This window comes from Lithobates pipiens, unplaced genomic scaffold (assembly GCF_037356315.1).
Source record: "Lithobates pipiens isolate NorthernLeopardFrog02 unplaced genomic scaffold, aLitPip1_a1.2 Scaffold_8, whole genome shotgun sequence".
Classification (NCBI taxonomy): Eukaryota; Metazoa; Chordata; class Amphibia; order Anura; family Ranidae; genus Lithobates; species Lithobates pipiens.
In genome coordinates this window covers 572,622,644-572,650,411 of record NW_027507903.1, presented here as the reverse complement: position 1 = coordinate 572,650,411, position 27,768 = coordinate 572,622,644, and the positions used below count along the sequence as shown (strand labels likewise).

The window sequence follows — 27,768 nt, the reverse complement described above, 5'->3', positions numbered from 1 at the left end:
GCATGACATGGCAGGATACACCTTGGCCTGTTGACCAATCCTTTAGTGATCTGACTACGGCCTGCCACATTGTAATCGACCGACGCTAGGATAGTATCAAGGTATCCTATATCACAGAGTTGGTGCTGGTTGCAAGAAGCGGTCTTAGAGAGAGAGACTTCCTGCTCCTTGTGTACCTTCAGGGGTCCGAACTGGCATGGGCGTGACTGTGGACATTACACTTCATCCAGCGCATAAAGATGCCGTGACCCGGGGTTGCTGCGGCCACAACGCAGAGTACTAACCACTATACGATCACGGCATTGTCAACGAGCCAGGTAGGAGTCGAACCTACAATCTTCTGATCCGTAGTCAGACGCGTTATCCATTGCGCCACTGGCCCTGCACCTGGCCCTGACTCTTTGCTAAGCCTTCACAAAGGGCATTCTAGCTGCAGAAGCCAATCGACACCATCTCAGCCATTCCAGAGATAAACGGCTAACTTTCTGCTGAATTTCTAATGGAAAGGAAAGTGCTCAGGCCTTCTCAGTTGCTGTCACATCACTGCTTATGGCTGCTCGATAGTTGTGAAAATGGCAAAGGCTAATAATGTTACAATCTCATTCTATGTGGCCCACAGGTGGTGTTGAAGGAAACCCCACCGCCTTATAGGACGGTTGTTTCACTTCCACATAGATGGCTGCCTACTTTCGTGCCTCTCGAAAAGCAGTGGTCCTCGCTGTCCAAAATGTACATCCCACTGGCCTTCAAAGAAAGTCTTTTCACTCTCTGCTGTTACCTTCAAAGGCCACTGTTGTAGAGTTCGCATGGCCCCAAGTTTGTGTTACAGCGGGTGTAGCATGACATGGCAGGATACACCTTGGCCTGTTGACCAATCCTTTAGTGATCTGACTACGGCCTGCCACATTGTAATCGACCGACGCTAGGATAGTATCAAGGTATCCTATATCACAGAGTTGGTGCTGGTTGCAAGAAGCGGTCTTAGAGAGAGAGAGAGAGAGACTTCCTGCTCCTTGTGTACCTTCAGGGGTCCGAACTGGCATGGGCGTGACTGTGGACATTACACTTCATCCAGCGCATAAAGATGCCGTGACCCGGATACGAACCGGGGTTGCTGCGGCCACAACGCAGAGTACTAACCACTATACGATCACGGCATTGTCAACGAGCCAGGTAGGAGTCGAACCTACAATCTTCTGATCCGTAGTCAGACGCGTTATCCATTGCGCCACTGGCCCTGCACCTGGCCCTGACTCTTTGCTAAGCCTTCACAAAGGGCATTCTAGCTGCAGAAGCCAATCGACACCATCTCAGCCATTCCAGAGATAAACGGCTAACTTTCTGCTGAATTTCTAATGGAAAGGAAAGTGCTCAGGCCTTCTCAGTTGCTGTCACATCACTGCTTATGGCTGCTCGATAGTTGTGAAAATGGCAAAGGCTAATAATGTTACAATCTCATTCTATGTGGCCCACAGGTGGTGTTGAAGGAAACCCCACCGCCTTATAGGACGGTTGTTTCACTTCCACATAGATGGCTGCCTACTTTCGTGCCTCTCGAAAAGCAGTGGTCCTCGCTGTCCAAAATGTACATCCCACTGGCCTTCAAAGAAAGTCTTTTCACTCTCTGCTGTTACCTTCAAAGGCCACTGTTGTAGAGTTCGCATGGCCCCAAGTTTGTGTTACAGCGGGTGTAGCATGACATGGCAGGATACACCTTGGCCTGTTGACCAATCCTTTAGTGATCTGACTACGGCCTGCCACATTGTAATCGACCGACGCTAGGATAGTATCAAGGTATCCTATATCACAGAGTTGGTGCTGGTTGCAAGAAGCGGTCTTAGAGAGAGAGAGAGAGAGAGACTTCCTGCTCCTTGTGTACCTTCAGGGGTCCGAACTGGCATGGGCGTGACTGTGGACATTACACTTCATCCAGCGCATAAAGATGCCGTGACCCGGATTCGAACCGGGGTTGCTGCGGCCACAACGCAGAGTACTAACCACTATACGATCACGGCATTGTCAACGAGCCAGGTAGGAGTCGAACCTACAATCTTCTGATCCGTACTCAGACGCGTTATCCATTGCGCCACCGGCCCTGCACCTGGCCCTGACTCTTTGCTAAGCCTTCACAAAGGGCATTCTAGCTGCAGAAGCCAATCGACACCATCTCAGCCATTCCAGAGATAAACGGCTAACTTTCTGCTGAATTTCTAATGGAAAGGAAAGTGCTCAGGCCTTCTCAGTTGCTGTCACATCACTGCTTATGGCTGCTCGATAGTTGTGAAAATGGCAAAGGCTAATAATGTTACAATCTCATTCTATGTGGCCCACAGGTGGTGTTGAAGGAAACCCCACCGCCTTATAGGACGGTTGTTTCACTTCCACATAGATGGCTGCCTACTTTCGTGCCTCTCGAAAAGCAGTGGTCCTCGCTGTCCAAAATGTACATCCCACTGGCCTTCAAAGAAAGTCTTTTCACTCTCTGCTGTTACCTTCAAAGGCCACTGTTGTAGAGTTCGCATGGCCCCAAGTTTGTGTTACAGCGGGTGTAGCATGACATGGCAGGATACACCTTGGCCTGTTGACCAATCCTTTAGTGATCTGACTACGGCCTTCCACATTGTAATCGACCGACGCTAGGATAGTATCAAGGTATCCTATATCACAGGGTTGGTGCTGGTTGCAAGAAGCGGTCTTGGAGAGAGAGACTTCCTGCTCCTTGTGTACCTTCAGGGGTCCGAACTGGCATGGGCGTGACTGTGGACATTACACTTCATCCAGCGCATAAAGATGCCGTGACCCGGATTCGAACCGGGGTTGCTGCGGCCACAACGCAGAGTACTAACCACTATACGATCACGGCATTGTCAACGAGCCAGGTAGGAGTCGAACCTACAATCTTCTGATCCGTAGTCAGACGCGTTATCCATTGCGCCACTGGCCCTGCACCTGGCCCTGACTCTTTGCTAAGCCTTCACAAAGGGCATTCTAGCTGCAGAAGCCAATCGACACCATCTCAGCCATTCCAGAGATAAACGGCTAACTTTCTGCTGAATTTCTAATGGAAAGGAAAGTGCTCAGGCCTTCTCAGTTGCTGTCACATCACTGCTTATGGCTGCTCGATAGTTGTGAAAATGGCAAAGGCTAATAATGTTACAATCTCATTCTATGTGGCCCACAGGTGGTGTTGAAGGAAACCCCACCGCCTTATAGGACGGTTGTTTCACTTCCACATAGATGGCTGCCTACTTTCGTGCCTCTCGAAAAGCAGTGGTCCTCGCTGTCCAAAATGTACATCCCACTGGCCTTCAAAGAAAGTCTTTTCACTCTCTGCTGTTACCTTCAAAGGCCACTGTTGTAGAGTTCGCATGGCCCCAAGTTTGTGTTACAGCGGGTGTAGCATGACATGGCAGGATACACCTTGGCCTGTTGACCAATCCTTTAGTGATCTGACTACGGCCTGCCACATTGTAATCGACCGACGCTAGGATAGTATCAAGGTATCCTATATCACAGAGTTGGTGCTGGTTGCAAGAAGCGGTCTTAGAGAGAGAGAGAGAGAGACTTCCTGCTCCTTGTGTACCTTCAGGGGTCCGAACTGGCATGGGCGTGACTGTGGACATTACACTTCATCCAGCGCATAAAGATGCCGTGACCCGGATTCGAACCGGGGTTGCTGCGGCCACAACGCAGAGTACTAACCACTATACGATCACGGCATTGTCAACGAGCCAGGTAGGAGTCGAACCTACAATCTTCTGATCCGTAGTCAGACGCGTTATCCATTGCGCCACTGGCCCTGCACCTGGCCCTGACTCTTTGCTAAGCCTTCACAAAGGGCATTCTAGCTGCAGAAGCCAATCGACACCATCTCAGCCATTCCAGAGATAAACGGCTAACTTTCTGCTGAATTTCTAATGGAAAGGAAAGTGCTCAGGCCTTCTCAGTTGCTGTCACATCACTGCTTATGGCTGCTCGATAGTTGTGAAAATGGCAAAGGCTAATAATGTTACAATCTCATTCTATGTGGCCCACAGGTGGTGTTGAAGGAAACCCCACCGCCTTATAGGACGGTTGTTTCACTTCCACATAGATGGCTGCCTACTTTCGTGCCTCTCGAAAAGCAGTGGTCCTCGCTGTCCAAAATGTACATCCCACTGGCCTTCAAAGAAAGTCTTTTCACTCTCTGCTGTTACCTTCAAAGGCCACTGTTGTAGAGTTCGCATGGCCCCAAGTTTGTGTTACAGCGGGTGTAGCATGACATGGCAGGATACACCTTGGCCTGTTGACCAATCCTTTAGTGATCTGACTACGGCCTGCCACATTGTAATCGACCGACGCTAGGATAGTATCAAGGTATCCTATATCACAGAGTTGGTGCTGGTTGCAAGAAGCGGTCTTAGAGAGAGAGAGAGAGAGACTTCCTGCTCCTTGTGTACCTTCAGGGGTCCGAACTGGCATGGGCGTGACTGTGGACATTACACTTCATCCAGCGCATAAAGATGCCGTGACCCGGATTCGAACCGGGGTTGCTGCGGCCACAACGCAGAGTACTAACCACTATACGATCACGGCATTGTCAACGAGCCAGGTAGGAGTCGAACCTACAATCTTCTGATCCGTAGTCAGACGCGTTATCCATTGCGCCACTGGCCCTGCACCTGCCCCTGACTCTTTGCTAAGCCTTCACAAAGGGCATTCTAGCTGCAGAAGCCAATCGACACCATCTCAGCCATTCCAGAGATAAACGGCTAACTTTCTGCTGAATTTCTAATGGAAAGGAAAGTGCTCAGGCCTTCTCAGTTGCTGTCACATCACTGCTTATGGCTGCTCGATAGTTGTGAAAATGGCAAAGGCTAATAATGTTACAATCTCATTCTATGTGGCCCACAGGTGGTGTTGAAGGAAACCCCACCGCCTTATAGGACGGTTGTTTCACTTCCACATAGATGGCTGCCTACTTTCGTGCCTCTCGAAAAGCAGTGGTCCTCGCTGTCCAAAATGTACATCCCACTGGCCTTCAAAGAAAGTCTTTTCACTCTCTGCTGTTACCTTCAAAGGCCACTGTTGTAGAGTTCGCATGGCCCCAAGTTTGTGTTACAGCGGGTGTAGCATGACATGGCAGGATACACCTTGGCCTGTTGACCAATCCTTTAGTGATCTGACTACGGCCTGCCACATTGTAATCGACCGACGCTAGGATAGTATCAAGGTATCCTATATCACAGAGTTGGTGCTGGTTGCAAGAAGCGGTCTTAGAGAGAGAGAGAGAGACTTCCTGCTCCTTGTGTACCTTCAGGGGTCCGAACTGGCATGGGCGTGACTGTGGACATTACACTTCATCCAGCGCATAAAGATGCCGTGACCCGGATTCGAACCGGGGTTGCTGCGGCCACAACGCAGAGTACTAACCACTATACGATCACGGCATTGTCAACGAGCCAGGTAGGAGTCGAGCCTACAATCTTCTGATCCGTAGTCAGACGCGTTATCCATTGCGCCACTGGCCCTGCACCTGGCCCTGACTCTTTGCTAAGCCTTCACAAAGGGCATTCTAGCTGCAGAAGCCAATCGACACCATCTCAGCCATTCCAGAGATAAACGGCTAACTTTCTGCTGAATTTCTAATGGAAAGGAAAGTGCTCAGGCCTTCTCAGTTGCTGTCACATCACTGCTTATGGCTGCTCGATAGTTGTGAAAATGGCAAAGGCTAATAATGTTACAATCTCATTCTATGTGGCCCACAGGTGGTGTTGAAGGAAACCCCACCGCCTTATAGGACGGTTGTTTCACTTCCACATAGATGGCTGCCTACTTTCGTGCCTCTCGAAAAGCAGTGGTCGTTGCTGTCCAAAATGTACATCCCACTGGCCTTCAAAGAAAGTCTTTTCACTCTCTGCTGTTACCTTCAAAGGCCACTGTTGTAGAGTTCGCATGGCCCTAAGTTTGTGTTACAGCGGGTGTAGCATGACATGGCAGGATACACCTTGGCCTGTTGACCAATCCTTTAGTGATCTGACTACGGCCTGCCACATTGTAATCGACTGACGCTAGGATAGTATCAAGGTATCCTATATCACAGAGTTGGTGCTGGTTGCAAGAAGCGGTCTTAGAGAGAGAGAGAGAGACTTCCTGCTCCTTGTGTACCTTCAGGGGTCCGAACTGGCATGGGCGTGACTGTGGACATTACACTTCATCCAGCGCATAAAGATGCCGTGACCCGGATTTGAACCGGGGTTGCTGCGGCCACAACGCAGAGTACTAACCACTATACGATCACGGCATTGTCAATGAGCCAAGTAGGAGTCGAACCTACAATCTTCTGATCCGTAGTCAGACGCGTTATCCATTGCGCCACTGGCCCTGCACCTGGCCCTGACTCTTTGCTAAGCCTTCACAAAGGGCATTCTAGCTGCAGAAGCCAATCGACACCATCTCAGCCATTCCAGAGATAAACGGCTAACTTTCTGCTGAATTTCTAATGGAAAGGAAAGTGCTTCTCAGTTGCTGTCACATCACTGCTTATGGCTGCTCGATAGTTGTGAAAATGGCAAAGGCTAATAATGTTACAATCTCATTCTATGTGGCCCACAGGTGGTGTTGAAGGAAACCCCACCGCCTTATAGGATGGTTGTTTCACTTCCACATAGATGGCTGCCTACTTTCGTGCCTCTCGAAAAGCAGTGGTCCTCGCTGTCCAAAATGTACATCCCACTGGCCTTCAAAGAAAGTCTTTTCACTCTCTGCTGTTACCTTCAAAGGCCACTGTTGTAGAGTTCGCATGGCCCCAAGTTTGTGTTACAGCGGGTGTAGCATGACATGGCAGGATACACCTTGGCCTGTTGACCAATCCTTTAGTGATCTGACTACGGCCTGCCACATTGTAATCGACCGACGCTAGGATAGTATCAAGGTATCCTATATCACAGAGTTGGTGCTGGTTGCAAGAAGCGGTCTTAGAGAGAGACTTCCTGCTCCTTGTGTACCTTCAGGGGTCCGAACTGGCATGGGCGTGACTGTGGACATTACACTTCATCCAGCGCATAAAGATGCCGTGACCCGGATTCGAACCGGGGTTGCTGCGGCCACAACGCAGAGTACTAACCACTATACGATCACGTGATTGTCAACGAGCCAGGTAGGAGTCGAACCTACAATCTTCTGATCCGTAGTCAGATGCGTTATCCATTGCGCCACTGGCCCTGCACCTGCCCCTGACTCTTTGCTAAGCCTTCACAAAGGGCATTCTAGCTGCAGAAGCCAATCGACACCATCTCAGCCATTCCAGAGATAAACGGCTAACTTTCTGCTGAATTTCTAATGGAAAGGAAAGTGCTCAGGCCTTCTCAGTTGCTGTCACATCACTGCTTATGGCTGCTCGATAGTTGTGAAAATGGCAAAGGCTAATAATGTTACAATCTCATTCTATGTGGCCCACAGGTGGTGTTGAAGGAAACCCCACCGCCTTATAGGATGGTTGTTTCACTTCCACATAGATGGCTGCCTACTTTCGTGCCTCTCGAAAAGCAGTGGTCCTCGCTGTCCAAAATGTACATCCCACTGGCCTTCAAAGAAAGTCTTTTCACTCTCTGCTGTTACCTTCAAAGGCCACTGTTGTAGAGTTCGCATGGCCCCAAGTTTGTGTTACAGCGGGTGTAGCATGACATGGCAGGATACACCTTGGCCTGTTGACCAATCCTTTAGTGATCTGACTACGGCCTGCCACATTGTAATCGACCGACGCTAGGATAGTATCAAGGTATCCTATATCACAGAGTTGGTGCTGGTTGCAAGAAGCGGTCTTAGAGAGAGAGAGACTTCCTGCTCCTTGTGTACCTTCAGGGGTCCGAACTGGCATGGGCGTGACTGTGGACATTACACTTCATCCAGCGCATAAAGATGCCGTGACCCGGTTTCGAACCGGGGTTGCTGCGGCCACAACGCAGAGTACTAACCACTATACGATCACGGCATTGTCAACAAGCCAGGTAGGAGTCGAACCTACAATCTTCTGATCCATAGTCAGACGCGTTGTCCATTGCGCCACTGGCCCTGCACCTGCCCCTGACTCTTTGCTAAGCCTTCACAAAGGGCATTCTAGCTGCAGAAGCCAATCGACACCATCTCAGCCATTCCAGAGATAAACGGCTAACTTTCTGCTGAATTTCTAATGGAAAGGAAAGTGCTCAGGCCTTCTCAGTTGCTGTCACATCACTGCTTATGGCTGCTCGATAGTTGTGAAAATGGCAAAGGCTAATAATGTTACAATCTCATTCTATGTGGCCCACAGGTGGTGTTGAAGGAAACCCCACCGCCTTATAGGATGGTTGTTTCACTTCCACATAGATGGCTGCCTACTTTCGTGCCTCTCGAAAAGCAGTGGTCCTCACTGTCCAAAATGTACATCCCACTGGCCTTCAAAGAAAGTATTTTCACTCTCTGCTGTTACCTTCAAAGGCCACTGTTGTAGAGTTCGCATGGCCCCAAGTTTGTGTTACAGCGGGTGTAGCATGACATGGCAGGATACACCTTGGCCTGTTGACCAATCCTTTAGTGATCTGACTACGGCCTGCCACATTGTAATCGACCGACGCTAGGATAGTATCAAGGTATCCTATATCACAGAGTTGGTGCTGGTTGCAAGAAGCGGTCTTAGAGAGAGAGAGAGAGACTTCCTGCTCCTTGTGTACCTTCAGGGGTCCGAACTGGCATGGGCGTGACTGTGGACATTACACTTCATCCAGCGCATAAATATGCCGTGACCCGGATTCGAACCGGGGTTGCTGCGGCCACAACGCAGAGTACTAACCACTATACGATCACGGCATTGTCAACGAGCCAGGTAGGAGTCGAACCTACAATCTTCTGATCCGTAGTCAGACACGTTATCCATTGCGCCACTGGCCCTGCACCTGGCCCTGACTCTTTGCTAAGCCTTCACAAAGGGCATTCTAGCTGCAGAAGCCAATCGACACCATCTCAGCCATTCCAGAGATAAACGGCTAACTTTCTGCTGAATTTCTAATGGAAAGGAAAGTGCTCAGGCCTTCTCAGTTGCTGTCACATCACTGCTTATGGCTGCTCGATAGTTGTGAAAATGGCAAAGGCTAATAATGTTACAATCTCATTCTATGTGGCCCACAGGTGGTGTTGAAGGAAACCCCACCGCCTTATAGGATGGTTGTTTCACTTCCACATAGATGGCTGCCTACTTTCGTGCCTCTCGAAAAGCAGTGGTCCTCGCTGTCCAAAATGTACATCCCACTGGCCTTCAAAGAAAGTCTTTTCACTCTCTGCTGTTACCTTCAAAGGCCACTGTTGTAGAGTTCGCATGGCCCCAAGTTTGTGTTACAGCGGGTGTAGCATGACATGGCAGGATACACCTTGGCCTGTTGACCAATCCTTTAGTGATCTGACTACGGCCTGCCACATTGTAATCGACCGACGCTAGGATAGTATCAAGGTATCCTATATCACAGAGTTGGTGCTGGTTGCAAGAAGCGGTCTTAGAGAGAGAGAGACTTCCTGCTCCTTGTGTACCTTCAGGGGTCCGAACTGGCATGGGCGTGACTGTGGACATTACACTTCATCCAGCGCATAAAGATGCCGTGACCCGGTTTCGAACCGGGGTTGCTGCGGCCACAACGCAGAGTACTAACCACTATACGATCACGGCATTGTCAACGAGCCAGGTAGGAGTCGAACCTACAATCTTCTGATCCATAGTCAGACGCGTTGTCCATTGCGCCACTGGCCCTGCACCTGGCCCTGACTCTTTGCTAAGCCTTCACAAAGGGCATTCTAGCTGCAGAAGCCAATCGACACCATCTCAGCCATTCCAGAGATAAACGGCTAACTTTCTGCTGAATTTCTAATGGAAAGGAAAGTGCTCAGGCCTTCTCAGTTGCTGTCACATCACTGCTTATGGCTGCTCGATAGTTGTGAAAATGGCAAAGGCTAATAATGTTACAATCTCATTCTATGTGGCCCACAGGTGGTGTTGAAGGAAACCCCACCGCCTTATAGGATGGTTGTTTCACTTCCACATAGATGGCTGCCTACTTTCGTGCCTCTCGAAAAGCAGTGGTCCTCGCTGTCCAAAATGTACATCCCACTGGCCTTCAAAGAAAGTCTTTTCACTCTCTGCTGTTACCTTCAAAGGCCACTGTTGTAGAGTTCGCATGGCCCCAAGTTTGTGTTACAGCGGGTGTAGCATGACATGGCAGGATACACCTTGGCCTGTTGACCAATCCTTTAGTGATCTGACTACGGCCTGCCACATTGTAATCGACCGACGCTAGGATAGTATCAAGGTATCCTATATCACAGAGTTGGTGCTGGTTGCAAGAAGCGGTCTAAAGGCCCGTACACACGGTCGGACTTTTTGACAACAAACATGCAAATTAGCTGTTTTGGAGCAACATCCGACTGTGTGTACGCTCCATCGGACAAACTTTTTCTGTTTTCATCGGACTTTTGTTGGCTGTGCGAACGGACAAACTTTCTGGCAACAAAAGTCCGATGGAGCAAAGTCCTACCGTGTGTACGCAAAAGCATCGGACTTTTGTACAAGGTACAAACACGCATGCTCAGAACCATTGCAAACGATCAGACTACAATACAGAAGTTGACCAAAGGTGGCGCTGGAGTCATTGAACGTCCTCTTTTGAAGCGGCGTCAGTACGTTGTGACGTCATTACGTTCGTGTTTGTTGTCAAAAAGTCCGACCGTGTGTATGCAATACAAACTTGTGGACAACACACTTTGTACAAAAGTCCACGGAAAAGTTTGTACAAGTCCGACCGTGTGTATGGGGCTTTAGAGAGAGAGAGAGAGACTTCCTGCTCCTTGTGTACCTTCAGGGGTCCGAACTGGCATGGGCGTGACTGTGGACATTACACTTCATCCAGCGCATAAAGATGCCGTGACCCGGATTTGAACCGGGGTTGTTGCGGCCACAACGCAGAGTACTAACCACTATACGATCACGGCATTGTCAACGAGCCAGGTAGGAGTCGAACCTACAATCTTCTGATCCGTAGTCAGACGCGTTATCCATTGCGCCACTGGCCCTGCACCTGCCCCTGACTCTTTGCTAAGCCTTCACAAAGGGCATTCTAGCTGCAGAAGCCAATCGACACCATCTCAGCCATTCCAGAGATAAACGGCTAACTTTCTGCTGAATTTCTAATGGAAAGGAAGGTGCTCAGGCCTTCTCAGTTGCTGTCACATCACTGCTTATGGCTGCTCGATAGTTGTGAAAATGGAAAAGGCTAATAATGTTACAATCTCATTCTATGTGGCCCACAGGTGGTGTTGAAGGAAACCCCGCCGCCTTATAGGATGGTTGTTTCACTTCCACATAGATGGCTGCCTACTTTCGTGCCTCTCGAAAAGCAGTGGTCCTCGCTGTCCAAAATGTACATCCCACTGGCCTTCAAAGAAAGTCTTTTCACTCTCTGCTGTTACCTTCAAAGGCCACTGTTGTAGAGTTCGCATGGCCCCAAGTTTGTGTTACAGCGGGTGTAGCATGACATGGCAGGATACACCTTGGCCTGTTGACCAATCCTTTAGTGATCTGACTACGGCCTGCCACATTGTAATCGACCGACGCTAGGATAGTATCAAGGTATCCTATATCACAGAGTTGGTGCTGGTTGCAAGAAGCGGTCTTAGAGAGAGAGAGACTTCCTGCTCCTTGTGTACCTTCAGGGGTCCGAACTGGCATGGGCGTGACTGTGGACATTACACTTCATCCAGCGCATAAAGATGCCGTGACCCGGATTCGAACCGGGGTTGCTGCGGCCACAACGCAGAGTACTAACCACTATACGATCACGGCATTGTCAACGAGCCAGGTAGGAGTCGAACCTACAATCTTCTGATCCGTAGTCAGACGCGTTATCCATTGCGCCACTGGCCCTGACTCTTTGCTAAGCCTTCACAAAGGGCATTCTAGCTGCAGAAGCCAATCGACACCATCTCAGCCATTCCAGAGATAAACGGCTAACTTTCTGCTGAATTTCTAATGGAAAGGAAAGTGCTCAGGCCTTCTCAGTTGCTGTCACATCACTGCTTATGGCTGCTCGATAGTTGTGAAAATGGCAAAGGCTAATAATGTTACAATCTCATTCTATGTGGCCCACAGGTGGTGTTGAAGGAAACCCCACCGCCTTATAGGATGGTTGTTTCACTTCCACATAGATGGCTGCCTACTTTCGTGCCTCTCGAAAAGCAGTGGTCCTCGCTGTCCAAAATGTACATCCCACTGGCCTTCAAAGAAAGTCTTTTCACTCTCTGCTGTTACCTTCAAAGGCCACTGTTGTAGAGTTCGCATGGCCCCAAGTTTGTGTTACAGCGGGTGTAGCATGACATGGCAGGATACACCTTGGCCTGTTGACCAATCCTTTAGTGATCTGACTACGGCCTGCCACATTGTAATCGACCGACGCTAGGATAGTATCAAGGTATCCTATATCACAGAGTTGGTGCTGGTTGCAAGAAGCGGTCTTAGAGAGAGAGAGACTTCCTGCTCCTTGTGTACCTTCAGGGGTCCGAACTGGCATGGGCGTGACTGTGGACATTACACTTCATCCAGCGCATAAAGATGCCGTGACCCGGTTTCAAACCGGGGTTGCTGCGGCCACAACGCAGAGTACTAACCACTATACGATCACGGCATTGTCAACGAGCCAGGTAGGAGTCGAACCTACAATCTTCTGATCCGTAGTCAGACGCGTTATCCATTGCGCCACTGGCCCTGCACCTGCACCTGGCCCTGACTCTTTGCTAAGCCTTCACAAAGGGCATTCTAGCTGCAGAAGCCAATCGACACCATCTCAGCCATTCCAGAGATAAACGGCTAACTTTCTGCTGAATTTCTAATGGAAAGGAAAGTGCTCAGGCCTTCTCAGTTGCTGTCACATCACTGCTTATGGCTGCTCGATAGTTGTGAAAATGGCAAAGGCTAATAATGTTACAATCTCATTCTATGTGGCCCACAGGTGGTGTTGAAGGAAACCCCACCGCCTTATAGGATGGTTGTTTCACTTCCACATAGATGGCTGCCTACTTTCGTGCCTCTCGAAAAGCAGTGGTCCTCGCTGTCCAAAATGTACATCCCACTGGCCTTCAAAGAAAGTCTTTTCACTCTCTGCTGTTACCTTCAAAGGCCACTGTTGTAGAGTTCGCATGGCCCCAAGTTTGTGTTACAGCGGGTGTAGCATGACATGGCAGGATACACCTTGGCCTGTTGACCAATCCTTTAGTGATCTGACTACGGCCTGCCACATTGTAATCGACCGACGCTAGGATAGTATCAAGGTATCCTATATCACAGAGTTGGTGCTGGTTGCAAGAAGCAGTCTTAGAGAGAGAGACTTCCTGCTCCTTGTGTACCTTCAGGGGTCCGAACTGGCATGGGCGTGACTGTGGACATTACACTTCATCCAGCGCATAAAGATGCCGTGACCCGGATTCGAACCGGGGTTGCTGCGGCCACAACGCAGAGTACTAACCACTATACGATCACGGCATTGTCAACGAGCCAGGTAGGAGTCGAACCTAGAATCTTCTGATCCGTAGTCAGACGCGTTATCCATTGCGCCACTGGCCCTGCACCTGGCCCTGACTCTTTGCTAAGCCTTCACAAAGGGCATTCTAGCTGCAGAAGCCAATCGACACCATCTCAGCCATTCCAGAGATAAACGGCTAACTTTCTGCTGAATTTCTAATGGAAAGGAAAGTGCTCAGGCCTTCTCAGTTGCTGTCACATCACTGCTTATGGCTGCTCGATAGTTGTGAAAATGGCAAAGGCTAATAATGTTACAATCTCATTCTATGTGGCCCACAGGTGGTGTTGAAGGAAACCCCACCGCCTTATAGGATGGTTGTTTCACTTCCACATAGATGGCTGCCTACTTTCGTGCCTCTCGAAAAGCAGTGGTCCTCGCTGTCCAAAATGTACATCCCACTGGCCTTCAAAGAAAGTCTTTTCACTCTCTGCTGTTACCTTCAAAGGCCACTGTTGTAGAGTTCGCATGGCCCCAAGTTTGTGTTACAGCGGGTGTAGCATGACATGGCAGGATACACCTTGGCCTGTTGACCAATCCTTTAGTGATCTGACTACGGCCTGCCACATTGTAATCGACCGACGCTAGGATAGTATCAAGGTATCCTATATCACAGAGTTGGTGCTGGTTGCAAGAAGCGGTCTTAGAGAGAGAGAGACTTCCTGCTCCTTGTGTACCTTCAGGGGTCCGAACTGGCATGGGCGTGACTGTGGACATTACACTTCATCCAGCGCATAAAGATGCCGTGACCCGGATTCGAACCGGGGTTGCTGCGGCCACAACGCAGAGTACTAACCACTATACGATCACGGCATTGTCAACGAGCCAGGTAGGAGTCGAACCTACAATCTTCTGATCCGTAGTCAGACGCGTTATCCATTGCGCCACTGGCCCTGCACCTGCCCCTGACTCTTTGCTAAGCCTTCACAAAGGGCATTCTAGCTGCAGAAGCCAATCGACACCATCTCAGCCATTCCAGAGATAAACGGCTAACTTTCTGCTGAATTTCTAATGGAAAGGAAAGTGCTCAGGCCTTCTCAGTTGCTGTCACATCACTGCTTATGGCTGCTCGATAGTTGTGAAAATGGCAAAGGCTAATAATGTTACAATCTCATTCTATGTGGCCCACAGGTGGTGTTGAAGGAAACCCCACCGCCTTATAGGATGGTTGTTTCACTTCCACATAGATGGCTGCCTACTTTCGTGCCTCTCGAAAAGCAGTGGTGCTCGCTGTCCAAAATGTACATCCCACTGGCCTTCAAAGAAAGTCTTTTCACTCTCTGCTGTTACCTTCAAAGGCCACTGTTGTAGAGTTCGCATGGCCCCAAGTTTGTGTTACAGCAGGTGTAGCATGACATGGCAGGATACACCTTGGCCTGTTGACCAATCCTTTAGTGATCTGACTACGGCCTGCCACATTGTAATCGACCGACGCTAGGATAGTATCAAGGTATCCTATATCACAGAGTTGGTGCTGGTTGCAAGAAGAGGTCTTAGAGAGAGAGAGACTTCCTGCTCCTTGTGTACCTTCAGGGGTCCGAACTGGCATGGGCGTGACTGTGGACATTACACTTCATCCAGCGCATAAAGATGCCGTGACCCGGATTCGAACCGGGGTTGCTGCGGCCACAACACAGAGTACTAACCACTATACGATCACGGCATTGTCAACGAGCCAGGTAGGAGTCGAACCTACAATCTTCTGATCCGTAGTCAGACGTGTTATCCATTGCGCCACTGGCCCTGCACCTGCCCCTGACTCTTTGCTAAGCCTTCACAAAGGGCATTCTAGCTGCAGAAGCCAATCGACACCATCTCAGCCATTCCAGAGATAAACGGCTAACTTTCTGCTGAATTTCTAATGGAAAGGAAAGTGCTCAGGCCTTCTCAGTTGCTGTCACATCACTGCTTATGGCTGCTCGATAGTTGTGAAAATGGCAAAGGCTAATAATGTTACAATCTCATTCTATGTGGCCCACAGGTGGTGTTGAAGGAAACCCCACCGCCTTATAGGATGGTTGTTTCACTTCCACATAGATGGCTGCCTACTTTCGTGCCTCTCGAAAAGCAGTGGTCCTCGCTGTCCAAAATGTACATCCCACTGGCCTTCAAAGAAAGTCTTTTCACTCTCTGCTGTTACCTTCAAAGGCCACTGTTGTAGAGTTCGCATGGCCCCAAGTTTGTGTTACAGCGGGTGTAGCATGACATGGCAGGATACACCTTGGCCTGTTGACCAATCCTTTAGTGATCTGACTACAGCCTGCCACATTGTAATCGACCGACGCTAGGATAGTATCAAGGTATCCTATATCACAGAGTTGGTGCTGGTTGCAAGAAGCGGTCTTAGAGAGAGAGAGACTTCCTGCTCCTTGTGTACCTTCAGGGGTCCGAACTGGCATGGGCGTGACTGTGGACATTACACTTCATCCAGCGCATAAAGATGCCGTGACCCGGATTCGAACCGGGGTTGCTGCGGCCACAACGCAGAGTACTAACCACTATACGATCACGGCATTGTCAACGAGCCAGGTAGGAGTCGAACCTACAATCTTCTGATCCGTAGTCAGACGCGTTATCCATTGCGCCACTGGCCCTGCACCTGCCCCTGACTCTTTGCTAAGCCTTCACAAAGGGCATTCTAGCTGCAGAAGCCAATCGACACCATCTCAGCCATTCCAGAGATAAACGGCTAACTTTCTGCTGAATTTCTAATGGAAAGGAAAGTGCTCAGGCCTTCTCAGTTGCTGTCACATCACTGCTTATGGCTGCTCGATAGTTGTGAAAATGGCAAAGGCTAATAATGTTACAATCTCATTCTATGTGGCCCACAGGTGGTGTTGAAGGAAACCCCACCGCCTTATAGGACGGTTGTTTCACTTCCACATAGATGGCTGCCTACTTTCGTGCCTCTCGAAAAGCAGTGGTCCTCGCTGTCCAAAATGTACATCCCACTGGCCTTCAAAGAAAGTCTTTTCACTCTCTGCTGTTACCTTCAAAGGCCACTGTTGTAGAGTTCGCATGGCCCCAAGTTTGTGTTACAGCGGGTGTAGCATGACATGGCAGGATACACCTTGGCCTGTTGACCAATCCTTTAGTGATCTGACTACGGCCTGCCACATTGTAATCGACCGACGCTAGGATAGTATCAAGGTATCCTATATCACAGAGTTGGTGCTGGTTGCAAGAAGCAGTCTTAGAGAGAGAGACTTCCTGCTCCTTGTGTACCTTCAGGGGTCCGAACTGGCATGGGCGTGACTGTGGACATTACACTTCATCCAGCGCATAAAGATGCCGTGACCCGGATTCGAACCGGGGTTGCTGCGGCCACAACGCAGAGTACTAACCACTATACGATCACGGCATTGTCAACGAGCCAGGTAGGAGTCGAACCTAGAATCTTCTGATCCGTAGTCAGACGCGTTATCCATTGCGCCACTGGCCCTGCACCTGGCCCTGACTCTTTGCTAAGCCTTCACAAAGGGCATTCTAGCTGCAGAAGCCAATCGACACCATCTCAGCCATTCCAGAGATAAACGGCTAACTTTCTGCTGAATTTCTAATGGAAAGGAAAGTGCTCAGGCCTTCTCAGTTGCTGTCACATCACTGCTTATGGCTGCTCGATAGTTGTGAAAATGGCAAAGGCTAATAATGTTACAATCTCATTCTATGTGGCCCACAGGTGGTGTTGAAGGAAACCCCACCGCCTTATAGGATGGTTGTTTCACTTCCACATAGATGGCTGCCTACTTTCGTGCCTCTCGAAAAGCAGTGGTCCTCGCTGTCCAAAATGTACATCCCACTGGCCTTCAAAGAAAGTCTTTTCACTCTCTGCTGTTACCTTCAAAGGCCACTGTTGTAGAGTTCGCATGGCCCCAAGTTTGTGTTACAGCGGGTGTAGCATGACATGGCAGGATACACCTTGGCCTGTTGACCAATCCTTTAGTGATCTGACTACGGCCTGCCACATTGTAATCGACCGACGCTAGGATAGTATCAAGGTATCCTATATCACAGAGTTGGTGCTGGTTGCAAGAAGCGGTCTTAGAGAGAGAGAGACTTCCTGCTCCTTGTGTACCTTCAGGGGTCCGAACTGGCATGGGCGTGACTGTGGACATTACACTTCATCCAGCGCATAAAGATGCCGTGACCCGGATTCGAACCGGGGTTGCTGCGGCCACAACGCAGAGTACTAACCACTATACGATCACGGCATTGTCAACGAGCCAGGTAGGAGTCGAACCTACAATCTTCTGATCCGTAGTCAGACGCGTTATCCATTGCGCCACTGGCCCTGCACCTGCCCCTGACTCTTTGCTAAGCCTTCACAAAGGGCATTCTAGCTGCAGAAGCCAATCGACACCATCTCAGCCATTCCAGAGATAAACGGCTAACTTTCTGCTGAATTTCTAATGGAAAGGAAAGTGCTCAGGCCTTCTCAGTTGCTGTCACATCACTGCTTATGGCTGCTCGATAGTTGTGAAAATGGCAAAGGCTAATAATGTTACAATCTCATTCTATGTGGCCCACAGGTGGTGTTGAAGGAAACCCCACCGCCTTATAGGATGGTTGTTTCACTTCCACATAGATGGCTGCCTACTTTCGTGCCTCTCGAAAAGCAGTGGTGCTCGCTGTCCAAAATGTACATCCCACTGGCCTTCAAAGAAAGTCTTTTCACTCTCTGCTGTTACCTTCAAAGGCCACTGTTGTAGAGTTCGCATGGCCCCAAGTTTGTGTTACAGCAGGTGTAGCATGACATGGCAGGATACACCTTGGCCTGTTGACCAATCCTTTAGTGATCTGACTACGGCCTGCCACATTGTAATCGACCGACGCTAGGATAGTATCAAGGTATCCTATATCACAGAGTTGGTGCTGGTTGCAAGAAGAGGTCTTAGAGAGAGAGAGACTTCCTGCTCCTTGTGTACCTTCAGGGGTCCGAACTGGCATGGGCGTGACTGTGGACATTACACTTCATCCAGCGCATAAAGATGCCGTGACCCGGATTCGAACCGGGGTTGCTGCGGCCACAACACAGAGTACTAACCACTATACGATCACGGCATTGTCAACGAGCCAGGTAGGAGTCGAACCTACAATCTTCTGATCCGTAGTCAGACGTGTTATCCATTGCGCCACTGGCCCTGCACCTGCCCCTGACTCTTTGCTAAGCCTTCACAAAGGGCATTCTAGCTGCAGAAGCCAATCGACACCATCTCAGCCATTCCAGAGATAAACGGCTAACTTTCTGCTGAATTTCTAATGGAAAGGAAAGTGCTCAGGCCTTCTCAGTTGCTGTCACATCACTGCTTATGGCTGCTCGATAGTTGTGAAAATGGCAAAGGCTAATAATGTTACAATCTCATTCTATGTGGCCCACAGGTGGTGTTGAAGGAAACCCCACCGCCTTATAGGATGGTTGTTTCACTTCCACATAGATGGCTGCCTACTTTCGTGCCTCTCGAAAAGCAGTGGTCCTCGCTGTCCAAAATGTACATCCCACTGGCCTTCAAAGAAAGTCTTTTCACTCTCTGCTGTTACCTTCAAAGGCCACTGTTGTAGAGTTCGCATGGCCCCAAATTTGTGTTACAGCGGGTGTAGCATGACATGGCAGGATACACCTTGGCCTGTTGACCAATCCTTTAGTGATCTGACTACGGCCTGCCACATTGTAATCGACCGACGCTAGGATAGTATCAAGGTATCCTATATCACAGAGTTGGTGCTGGTTGCAAGAAGCGGTCTTAGAGAGAGAGAGACTTCCTGCTCCTTGTGTACCTTCAGGGGTCCGAACTGGCATGGGCGTGACTGTGGACATTACACTTCATCCAGCGCATAAAGATGCCGTGACCCGGATTCGAACCAGGGTTGCTGCGGCCACAACGCAGAGTACTAACCACTATACGATCACGGCATTGTCAACGAGCCAGGTAGGAGTCGAACCTACAATCTTCTGATCCGTAGTCAGATGCGTTATCCATTGCGCCACTGGCCCTGCACCTGCCCCTGACTCTTTGCTAAGCCTTCACAAAGGGAATTCTAGCTGCAGAAGCCAATCGACACCATCTCAGCCATTCCAGAGATAAACGGCTAACTTTCTGCTGAATTTCTAATGGAAAGGAAAGTGCTCAGGCCTTCTCAGTTGCTGTCACATCACTGCTTATGGCTGCTCGATAGTTGTGAAAATGGCAAAGGCTAATAATGTTACAATCTCATTCTATGTGGCCCACAGGTGGTGTTGAAGGAAACCCCACCGCCTTATAGGATGGTTGTTTCACTTCCACATAGATGGCTGCCTACTTTCGTGCCTCTCGAAAAGCAGTGGTCCTCGCTGTCCAAAATGTACATCCCACTGGCCTTCAAAGAAAGTCTTTTCACTCTCTGCTGTTACCTTCAAAGGCCACTGTTGTAGAGTTCGCATGGCCCCAAGTTTGTGTTACAGCGGGTGTAGCATGACATGGCAGGATACACCTTGGCCTGTTGACCAATCCTTTAGTGATCTGACTACGGCCTGCCACATTGTAATCGACCGACACTAGGATAGTATCAAGGTATCCTATATCACAGAGTTGGTGCTGGTTGCAAGAAGCGGTCCTAGAGAGAGAGAGACTTCCTGCTCCTTGTGTACCTTCAGGGGTCCGAACTGGCATTGGCGTGACTGTGGAGATTACACTTCATCCAGCGCATAAAGATGCCGTGACCCGGATTCGAACCGGGGTTGCTGCGGCCACAACGCAGAGTACTAACCACTATACGATCACGGCATTGTCAACGAGCCAGGTAGGAGTCGAACCTACAATCTTCTGATCCGTAGTCAGACGCGTTATCCATTGCGCCACTGGCCCTGCACCTGCCCCTGACTCTTTGCTAAGCCTTCACAAAGGGCATTCTAGCTGCAGAAGCCAATCGACACCATCTCAGCCATTCCAGAGATAAACGGCTAACTTTCTGCTGAATTTCTAATGGAAAGGAAAGTGCTCAGGCCTTCTCAGTTGCTGTCACATCACTGCTTATGGCTGCTCGATAGTTGTGAAAATGGCAAAGGCTAATAATGTTACAATCTCATTCTATGTGGCCCACAGGTGGTGTTGAAGGAAACCCCACCGCCTTATAGGACGGTTGTTTCACTTCCACATAGATGGCTGCCTACTTTCGTGCCTCTCGAAAAGCAGTGGTCCTCGCTGTCCAAAATGTACATCCCACTGGCCTTCAAAGAAAGTCTTTTCACTCTCTGCTGTTACCTTCAAAGGCCACTGTTGTAGAGTTCGCATGGCCCCAAGTTTGTGTTACAGCGGGTGTAGCATGACATGGCAGGATACACCTTGGCCTGTTGACCAATCCTTTAGTGATCTGACTACGGCCTGCCACATTGTAATCGACCGACGCTAGGATAGTATCAAGGTATCCTATATCACAGAGTTGGTGCTGGTTGCAAGAAGCAGTCTTAGAGAGAGAGACTTCCTGCTCCTTGTGTACCTTCAGGGGTCCGAACTGGCATGGGCGTGACTGTGGACATTACACTTCATCCAGCGCATAAAGATGCCGTGACCCGGATTCGAACCGGGGTTGCTGCGGCCACAACGCAGAGTACTAACCACTATACGATCACGGCATTGTCAACGAGCCAGGTAGGAGTCGAACCTAGAATCTTCTGATCCGTAGTCAGACGCGTTATCCATTGCGCCACTGGCCCTGCACCTGGCCCTGACTCTTTGCTAAGCCTTCACAAAGGGCATTCTAGCTGCAGAAGCCAATCGACACCATCTCAGCCATTCCAGAGATAAACGGCTAACTTTCTGCTGAATTTCTAATGGAAAGGAAAGTGCTCAGGCCTTCTCAGTTGCTGTCACATCACTGCTTATGGCTGCTCGATAGTTGTGAAAATGGCAAAGGCTAATAATGTTACAATCTCATTCTATGTGGCCCACAGGTGGTGTTGAAGGAAACCCCACCGCCTTATAGGATGGTTGTTTCACTTCCACATAGATGGCTGCCTACTTTCGTGCCTCTCGAAAAGCAGTGGTCCTCGCTGTCCAAAATGTACATCCCACTGGCCTTCAAAGAAAGTCTTTTCACTCTCTGCTGTTACCTTCAAAGGCCACTGTTGTAGAGTTCGCATGGCCCCAAGTTTGTGTTACAGCGGGTGTAGCATGACATGGCAGGATACACCTTGGCCTGTTGACCAATCCTTTAGTGATCTGACTACGGCCTGCCACATTGTAATCGACCGACGCTAGGATAGTATCAAGGTATCCTATATCACAGAGTTGGTGCTGGTTGCAAGAAGCGGTCTTAGAGAGAGAGAGACTTCCTGCTCCTTGTGTACCTTCAGGGGTCCGAACTGGCATGGGCGTGACTGTGGACATTACACTTCATCCATCGCATAAAGATGCCGTGACCCGGATTCGAACCGGGGTTGCTGCGGCCACAACGCAGAGTACTAACCACTATACGATCACGGCATTGTCAACGAGCCAGGTAGGAGTCGAACCTACAATCTTCTGATCCGTAGTCAGACGCGTTATCCATTGCGCCACTGGCCCTGCACCTGCCCCTGACTCTTTGCTAAGCCTTCACAAAGGGCATTCTAGCTGCAGAAGCCAATCGACACCATCTCAGCCATTCCAGAGATAAACGGCTAACTTTCTGCTGAATTTCTAATGGAAAGGAAAGTGCTCAGGCCTTCTCAGTTGCTGTCACATCACTGCTTATGGCTGCTCGATAGTTGTGAAAATGGCAAAGGCTAATAATGTTACAATCTCATTCTATGTGGCCCACAGGTGGTGTTGAAGGAAACCCCACCGCCTTATAGGATGGTTGTTTCACTTCCACATAGATGGCTGCCTACTTTCGTGCCTCTCGAAAAGCAGTGGTGCTCGCTGTCCAAAATGTACATCCCACTGGCCTTCAAAGAAAGTCTTTTCACTCTCTGCTGTTACCTTCAAAGGCCACTGTTGTAGAGTTCGCATGGCCCCAAGTTTGTGTTACAGCAGGTGTAGCATGACATGGCAGGATACACCTTGGCCTGTTGACCAATCCTTTAGTGATCTGACTACGGCCTGCCACATTGTAATCGACCGACGCTAGGATAGTATCAAGGTATCCTATATCACAGAGTTGGTGCTGGTTGCAAGAAGAGGTCTTAGAGAGAGAGAGACTTCCTGCTCCTTGTGTACCTTCAGGGGTCCGAACTGGCATGGGCGTGACTGTGGACATTACACTTCATCCAGCGCATAAAGATGCCGTGACCCGGATTCGAACCGGGGTTGCTGCGGCCACAACACAGAGTACTAACCACTATACGATCACGGCATTGTCAACGAGCCAGGTAGGAGTCGAACCTACAATCTTCTGATCCGTAGTCAGACGTGTTATCCATTGCGCCACTGGCCCTGCACCTGCCCCTGACTCTTTGCTAAGCCTTCACAAAGGGCATTCTAGCTGCAGAAGCCAATCGACACCATCTCAGCCATTCCAGAGATAAACGGCTAACTTTCTGCTGAATTTCTAATGGAAAGGAAAGTGCTCAGGCCTTCTCAGTTGCTGTCACATCACTGCTTATGGCTGCTCGATAGTTGTGAAAATGGCAAAGGCTAATAATGTTACAATCTCATTCTATGTGGCCCACAGGTGGTGTTGAAGGAAACCCCACCGCCTTATAGGATGGTTGTTTCACTTCCACATAGATGGCTGCCTACTTTCGTGCCTCTCGAAAAGCAGTGGTCCTCGCTGTCCAAAATGTACATCCCACTGGCCTTCAAAGAAAGTCTTTTCACTCTCTGCTGTTACCTTCAAAGGCCACTGTTGTAGAGTTCGCATGGCCCCAAGTTTGTGTTACAGCGGGTGTAGCATGACATGGCAGGATACACCTTGGCCTGTTGACCAATCCTTTAGTGATCTGACTACGGCCTGCCACATTGTAATCGACCGACGCTAGGATAGTATCAAGGTATCCTATATCACAGAGTTGGTGCTGGTTGCAAGAAGCGGTCCTAGAGAGAGAGAGACTTCCTGCTCCTTGTGTACCTTCAGGGGTCCGAACTGGCATGGGCGTGACTGTGGACATTACACTTCATCCAGCGCATAAAGATGCCGTGACCCGGATTCGAACCGGGGTTGCTGCGGCCACAACACAGAGTACTAACCACTATACGATCACGGCATTGTCAACGAGCCAGGTAGGAGTCGAACCTACAATCTTCTGATCCGTAGTCAGACGCGTTATCCATTGCGCCACTGGCCCTGCACCTGCCCCTGACTCTTTGCTAAGCCTTCACAAAGGGCATTCTAGCTGCAGAAGCCAATCGACACCATCTCAGCCATTCCAGAGATAAACGGCTAACTTTCTGCTGAATTTCTAATGGAAAGGAAAGTGCTCAGGCCTTCTCAGTTGCTGTCACATCACTGCTTATGGCTGCTCGATAGTTGTGAAAATGGCAAAGGCTAATAATGTTACAATCTCATTCTATGTGGCCCACAGGTGGTGTTGAAGGAAACCCCACCGCCTTATAGGATGGTTGTTTCACTTCCACATAGATGGCTGCCTACTTTCGTGCCTCTCGAAAAGCAGTGGTCCTCGCTGTCCAAAATGTACATCCCACTGGCCTTCAAAGAAAGTCTTTTCACTCTCTGCTGTTACCTTCAAAGGCCACTGTTGTAGAGTTCGCATGGCCCCAAGTTTGTGTTACAGCGGGTGTAGCATGACATGGCAGGATACACCTTGGCCTGTTGACCAATCCTTTAGTGATCTGACTACGGCCTGCCACATTGTAATCGACTGACGCTAGGATAGTATCAAGGTATCCTATATCACAGAGTTGGTGCTGGTTGCAAGAAGCGGTCTTAGAGAGAGAGAGACTTCCTGCTCCTTGTGTACCTTCAGGGGTCCGAACTGGCATGGGCGTGACTGTGGACATTACACTTCATCCAGCGCATGAAGATGCCGTGACCCGGATTCGAACCGGGGTTGCTGCGGCCACAACGCAGAGTACTAACCACTATACGATCACGGCATTGTCAACGAGCCAGGTAGGAGTCGAACCTACAATCTTCTGATCCGTAGTCAGACGCGTTATCCATTGCGCCACTGGCCCTGCACCTGCCCCTGACTCTTTGCTAAGTCTTCACAAAGGGCATTCTAGCTGCAGAAGCCAATCGACACCATCTCAGCCATTCCAGAGATAAACGGCTAACTTTCTGCTGAATTTCTAATGGAAAGGAAAGTGCTCAGGCCTTCTCAGTTGCTGTCACATCACTGCTTATGGCTGCTCGATAGTTGTGAAAATGGCAAAGGCTAATAATGTTACAATCTCATTCTATGTGGCCCACAGGTGGTGTTGAAGGAAACCCCACCGCCTTATAGGATGTTTTTTTCGCTTCCACATAGATGGCTGCCTACTTTCGTGCCTCTCGAAAAGCAGTGGTCCTCGCTGTCCAAAATGTACATCCCACTGGCCTTCAAAGAAAGTCTTTTCACTCTCTGCTGTTACCTTCAAAGGCCACTGTTGTAGAGTTCGCATGGCCCCAAGTTTGTGTTACAGCGGGTGTAGCATGACATGGCAGGATACACCTTGGCCTGTTGACCAATCCTTTAGTGATCTGACTACGGCCTGCCACATTGTAATCGACCGACGCTAGGATAGTATCAAGGTATCCTATATCACAGAGTTGGTGCTGGTTGCAAGAAGCGGTCTTAGAGAGAGAGAGACTTCCTGCTCCTTGTGTACCTTCAGGGGTCCGAACTGGCATGGGCGTGACTGTGGACATTACACTTCATCCAGCGCATAAAGATGCCGTGACCCGGAGTTGCTGCGGCCACAACGCAGAGTACTAACCACTATACGATCACGGCATTGTCAACGAGCCAGGTAGGAGTCGAACCTACAATCTTCTGATCCGTAGTCAGACGCGTTATCCATTGCGCCACTGGCCCTGCACCTGCCCCTGACTCTTTGCTAAGCCTTCACAAAGGGCATTCTAGCTGCAGAAGCCAATCGACACCATCTCAGCCATTCCAGAGATAAACGGCTAACTTTCTGCTGAATTTCTAATGGAAAGGAAAGTGCTCAGGCCTTCTCAGTTGCTGTCACATCACTGCTTATGGCTGCTCGATAGTTGTGAAAATGGCAAAGGCTAATAATGTTACAATCTCATTCTATGTGGCCCACAGGTGGTGTTGAAGGAAACCCCACCGCCTTATAGGATGGTTGTTTCACTTCCACATAGATGGCTGCCTACTTTCGTGCCTCTCGAAAAGCAGTGGTCCTCGCTGTCCAAAATGTACATCCCACTGGCCTTCAAAGAAAGTCTTTTCACTCTCTGCTGTTACCTTCAAAGGCCACTGTTGTAGAGTTCGCATGGCCCCAAGTTTGTGTTACAGCGGGTGTAGCATGACATGGCAGGATACACCTTGGCCTGTTGACCAATCCTTTAGTGATCTGACTACGGCCTGCCACATTGTAATCGACCGACGCTAGGATAGTATCAAGGTATCCTATATCACAGAGTTGGTGCTGGTTGCAAGAAGCGGTCTTAGAGAGAGAGAGACTTCCTGCTCCTTGTGTACCTTCAGGGGTCCGAACTGGCATGGGCGTGACTGTGGACATTACACTTCATCCAGCGCATAAAGATGCCGTGACCCGGATTCGAACCGGGGTTGCTGCGGCCACAACGCAGAGTACTAACCACTATACGATCACGGCATTGTCAACGAGCCAGGTAGGAGTCGAACCTACAATCTTCTGATCCGTAGTCAGACGCGTTATCCATTGCGCCACTGGCCCTGCACCTGCCCCTGACTCTTTGCTAAGCCTTCACAAAGGGCATTCTAGCTGCAGAAGCCAATCGACACCATCTCAGCCATTCCAGAGATAAACGGCTAACTTTCTGCTGAATTTCTAATGGAAAGGAAAGTGCTCAGGCCTTCTCAGTTGCTGTCACATCACTGCTTATGGCTGCTCGATAGTTGTGAAAATGGCAAAGGCTAATAATGTTACAATCTCATTCTATGTGGCCCACAGGTGGTGTTGAAGGAAACCCCACCGCCTTATAGGATGGTTGTTTCACTTCCACATAGATGGCTGCCTACTTTCGTGCCTCTCGAAAAGCAGTGGTCCTCGCTGTCCAAAATGTACATCCCACTGGCCTTCAAAGAAAGTCTTTTCACTCTCTGCTGTTACCTTCAAAGGCCACTGTTGTAGAGTTCGCATGGCCCCAAGTTTGTGTTACAGCGGGTGTAGCATGACATGGCAGGATACACCTTGGCCTGTTGACCAATCCTTTAGTGATCTGACTACGGCCTGCCACATTGTAATCGACCGACGCTAGGATAGTATCAAGGTATCCTATATCACAGAGTTGGTGCTGGTTGCAAGAAGCGGTCTTAGAGAGAGAGAGACTTCCTGCTCCTTGTGTACCTTCAGGGGTCCGAACTGGCATGGGCGTGACTGTGGACATTACACTTCATCCAGCGCATAAAGATGCCGTGACCCGGATTCGAACCGGGGTTGCTGCGGCCACAACGCAGAGTACTAACCACTATACGATCACGGCATTGTCAACGAGCCAGGTAGGAGTCGAACCTACAATCTTCTGATCCGTAGTCAGACGCGTTATCCATTGCGCCACTGGCCCTGCACCTGCCCCCGACTCTTTGCTAAGCCTTCACAAATGGCATTCTAGCTGCAGAAGCCAATCGACACCATCTCAGCCATTCCAGAGATAAACGGCTAACTTTCTGCTGAATTTCTAATGGAAAGGAAAGTGCTCAGGCCTTCTCAGTTGCTGTCACATCACTGCTTATGGCTGCTCGATAGTTGTGAAAATGGCAAAGGCTAATAATGTTACAATCTCATTCTATGTGGCCCACAGGTGGTGTTGAAGGAAACCCCACCGCCTTATAGGATGGTTGTTTCACTTCCACATAGATGGCTGCCTACTTTCGTGCCTCTCGAAAAGCAGTGGTCCTCGCTGTCCAAAATGTACATCCCACTGGCCTTCAAAGAAAGTCTTTTCACTCTCTGCTGTTACCTTCAAAGGCCACTGTTGTAGAGTTCGCATGGCCCCAAGTTTGTGTTACAGCGGGTGTAGCATGACATGGCAGGATACACCTTGGCCTGTTGACCAATCCTTTAGTGATCTGACTACGGCCTGCCACATTGTAATCGACCGACGCTAGGATAGTATCAAGGTATCCTATATC

The 27,768-nt window shown here is 49.6% G+C and overlaps 26 non-coding genes across 26 annotated transcripts; all 26 read right to left on the bottom strand.

Annotated features, from left to right (window-relative positions):
• Window positions 1–309: 309 nt before the first annotated feature.
• Window positions 310–382, bottom strand: TRNAR-ACG (transfer RNA arginine (anticodon ACG)). The gene has a single exon. It is a non-coding gene; the product is annotated as a tRNA-Arg (tRNA).
• A 783-nt stretch (window positions 383–1,165) lies between these two features.
• Window positions 1,166–1,238, bottom strand: TRNAR-ACG (transfer RNA arginine (anticodon ACG)). Its single transcript has one exon. It is a non-coding gene; the product is annotated as a tRNA-Arg (tRNA).
• Window positions 1,239–1,943: 705 nt separating this feature from the next.
• Window positions 1,944–2,015, bottom strand: TRNAH-GUG (transfer RNA histidin (anticodon GUG)). Its single transcript has one exon. It is a non-coding gene; the product is annotated as a tRNA-His (tRNA).
• Window positions 2,016–2,791: 776 nt separating this feature from the next.
• TRNAH-GUG (transfer RNA histidin (anticodon GUG)) lies at window positions 2,792–2,863 on the bottom strand. Its single transcript has one exon. It is a non-coding gene; the product is annotated as a tRNA-His (tRNA).
• An 8-nt stretch (window positions 2,864–2,871) lies between these two features.
• TRNAR-ACG (transfer RNA arginine (anticodon ACG)) lies at window positions 2,872–2,944 on the bottom strand. Its single transcript has one exon. It is a non-coding gene; the product is annotated as a tRNA-Arg (tRNA).
• Window positions 2,945–3,647: 703 nt separating this feature from the next.
• TRNAH-GUG (transfer RNA histidin (anticodon GUG)) lies at window positions 3,648–3,719 on the bottom strand. The gene has a single exon. It is a non-coding gene; the product is annotated as a tRNA-His (tRNA).
• Window positions 3,720–3,727: 8 nt separating this feature from the next.
• On the bottom strand, window positions 3,728–3,800 carry TRNAR-ACG (transfer RNA arginine (anticodon ACG)). Its single transcript has one exon. It is a non-coding gene; the product is annotated as a tRNA-Arg (tRNA).
• Window positions 3,801–4,503: 703 nt separating this feature from the next.
• On the bottom strand, window positions 4,504–4,575 carry TRNAH-GUG (transfer RNA histidin (anticodon GUG)). Its single transcript has one exon. It is a non-coding gene; the product is annotated as a tRNA-His (tRNA).
• An 8-nt stretch (window positions 4,576–4,583) lies between these two features.
• Window positions 4,584–4,656, bottom strand: TRNAR-ACG (transfer RNA arginine (anticodon ACG)). Its single transcript has one exon. It is a non-coding gene; the product is annotated as a tRNA-Arg (tRNA).
• A 701-nt stretch (window positions 4,657–5,357) lies between these two features.
• Window positions 5,358–5,429, bottom strand: TRNAH-GUG (transfer RNA histidin (anticodon GUG)). Its single transcript has one exon. It is a non-coding gene; the product is annotated as a tRNA-His (tRNA).
• Window positions 5,430–7,980: 2,551 nt separating this feature from the next.
• TRNAH-AUG (transfer RNA histidin (anticodon AUG)) lies at window positions 7,981–8,053 on the bottom strand. The gene has a single exon. It is a non-coding gene; the product is annotated as a tRNA-His (tRNA).
• Window positions 8,054–8,754: 701 nt separating this feature from the next.
• On the bottom strand, window positions 8,755–8,826 carry TRNAH-GUG (transfer RNA histidin (anticodon GUG)). The gene has a single exon. It is a non-coding gene; the product is annotated as a tRNA-His (tRNA).
• An 858-nt stretch (window positions 8,827–9,684) lies between these two features.
• Window positions 9,685–9,757, bottom strand: TRNAH-AUG (transfer RNA histidin (anticodon AUG)). Its single transcript has one exon. It is a non-coding gene; the product is annotated as a tRNA-His (tRNA).
• Window positions 9,758–11,000: 1,243 nt separating this feature from the next.
• On the bottom strand, window positions 11,001–11,073 carry TRNAR-ACG (transfer RNA arginine (anticodon ACG)). Its single transcript has one exon. It is a non-coding gene; the product is annotated as a tRNA-Arg (tRNA).
• A 697-nt stretch (window positions 11,074–11,770) lies between these two features.
• TRNAH-GUG (transfer RNA histidin (anticodon GUG)) lies at window positions 11,771–11,842 on the bottom strand. Its single transcript has one exon. It is a non-coding gene; the product is annotated as a tRNA-His (tRNA).
• A 1,620-nt stretch (window positions 11,843–13,462) lies between these two features.
• Window positions 13,463–13,534, bottom strand: TRNAH-GUG (transfer RNA histidin (anticodon GUG)). The gene has a single exon. It is a non-coding gene; the product is annotated as a tRNA-His (tRNA).
• A 778-nt stretch (window positions 13,535–14,312) lies between these two features.
• TRNAH-GUG (transfer RNA histidin (anticodon GUG)) lies at window positions 14,313–14,384 on the bottom strand. The gene has a single exon. It is a non-coding gene; the product is annotated as a tRNA-His (tRNA).
• A 1,628-nt stretch (window positions 14,385–16,012) lies between these two features.
• On the bottom strand, window positions 16,013–16,084 carry TRNAH-GUG (transfer RNA histidin (anticodon GUG)). The gene has a single exon. It is a non-coding gene; the product is annotated as a tRNA-His (tRNA).
• A 776-nt stretch (window positions 16,085–16,860) lies between these two features.
• TRNAH-GUG (transfer RNA histidin (anticodon GUG)) lies at window positions 16,861–16,932 on the bottom strand. Its single transcript has one exon. It is a non-coding gene; the product is annotated as a tRNA-His (tRNA).
• A 778-nt stretch (window positions 16,933–17,710) lies between these two features.
• TRNAH-GUG (transfer RNA histidin (anticodon GUG)) lies at window positions 17,711–17,782 on the bottom strand. Its single transcript has one exon. It is a non-coding gene; the product is annotated as a tRNA-His (tRNA).
• Window positions 17,783–20,260: 2,478 nt separating this feature from the next.
• Window positions 20,261–20,332, bottom strand: TRNAH-GUG (transfer RNA histidin (anticodon GUG)). Its single transcript has one exon. It is a non-coding gene; the product is annotated as a tRNA-His (tRNA).
• A 776-nt stretch (window positions 20,333–21,108) lies between these two features.
• On the bottom strand, window positions 21,109–21,180 carry TRNAH-GUG (transfer RNA histidin (anticodon GUG)). The gene has a single exon. It is a non-coding gene; the product is annotated as a tRNA-His (tRNA).
• Window positions 21,181–21,958: 778 nt separating this feature from the next.
• Window positions 21,959–22,030, bottom strand: TRNAH-GUG (transfer RNA histidin (anticodon GUG)). The gene has a single exon. It is a non-coding gene; the product is annotated as a tRNA-His (tRNA).
• Window positions 22,031–24,508: 2,478 nt separating this feature from the next.
• On the bottom strand, window positions 24,509–24,580 carry TRNAH-GUG (transfer RNA histidin (anticodon GUG)). Its single transcript has one exon. It is a non-coding gene; the product is annotated as a tRNA-His (tRNA).
• A 1,617-nt stretch (window positions 24,581–26,197) lies between these two features.
• Window positions 26,198–26,269, bottom strand: TRNAH-GUG (transfer RNA histidin (anticodon GUG)). Its single transcript has one exon. It is a non-coding gene; the product is annotated as a tRNA-His (tRNA).
• Window positions 26,270–27,047: 778 nt separating this feature from the next.
• TRNAH-GUG (transfer RNA histidin (anticodon GUG)) lies at window positions 27,048–27,119 on the bottom strand. Its single transcript has one exon. It is a non-coding gene; the product is annotated as a tRNA-His (tRNA).
• Between the last annotated feature and the right edge of the window lie 649 nt (window positions 27,120–27,768).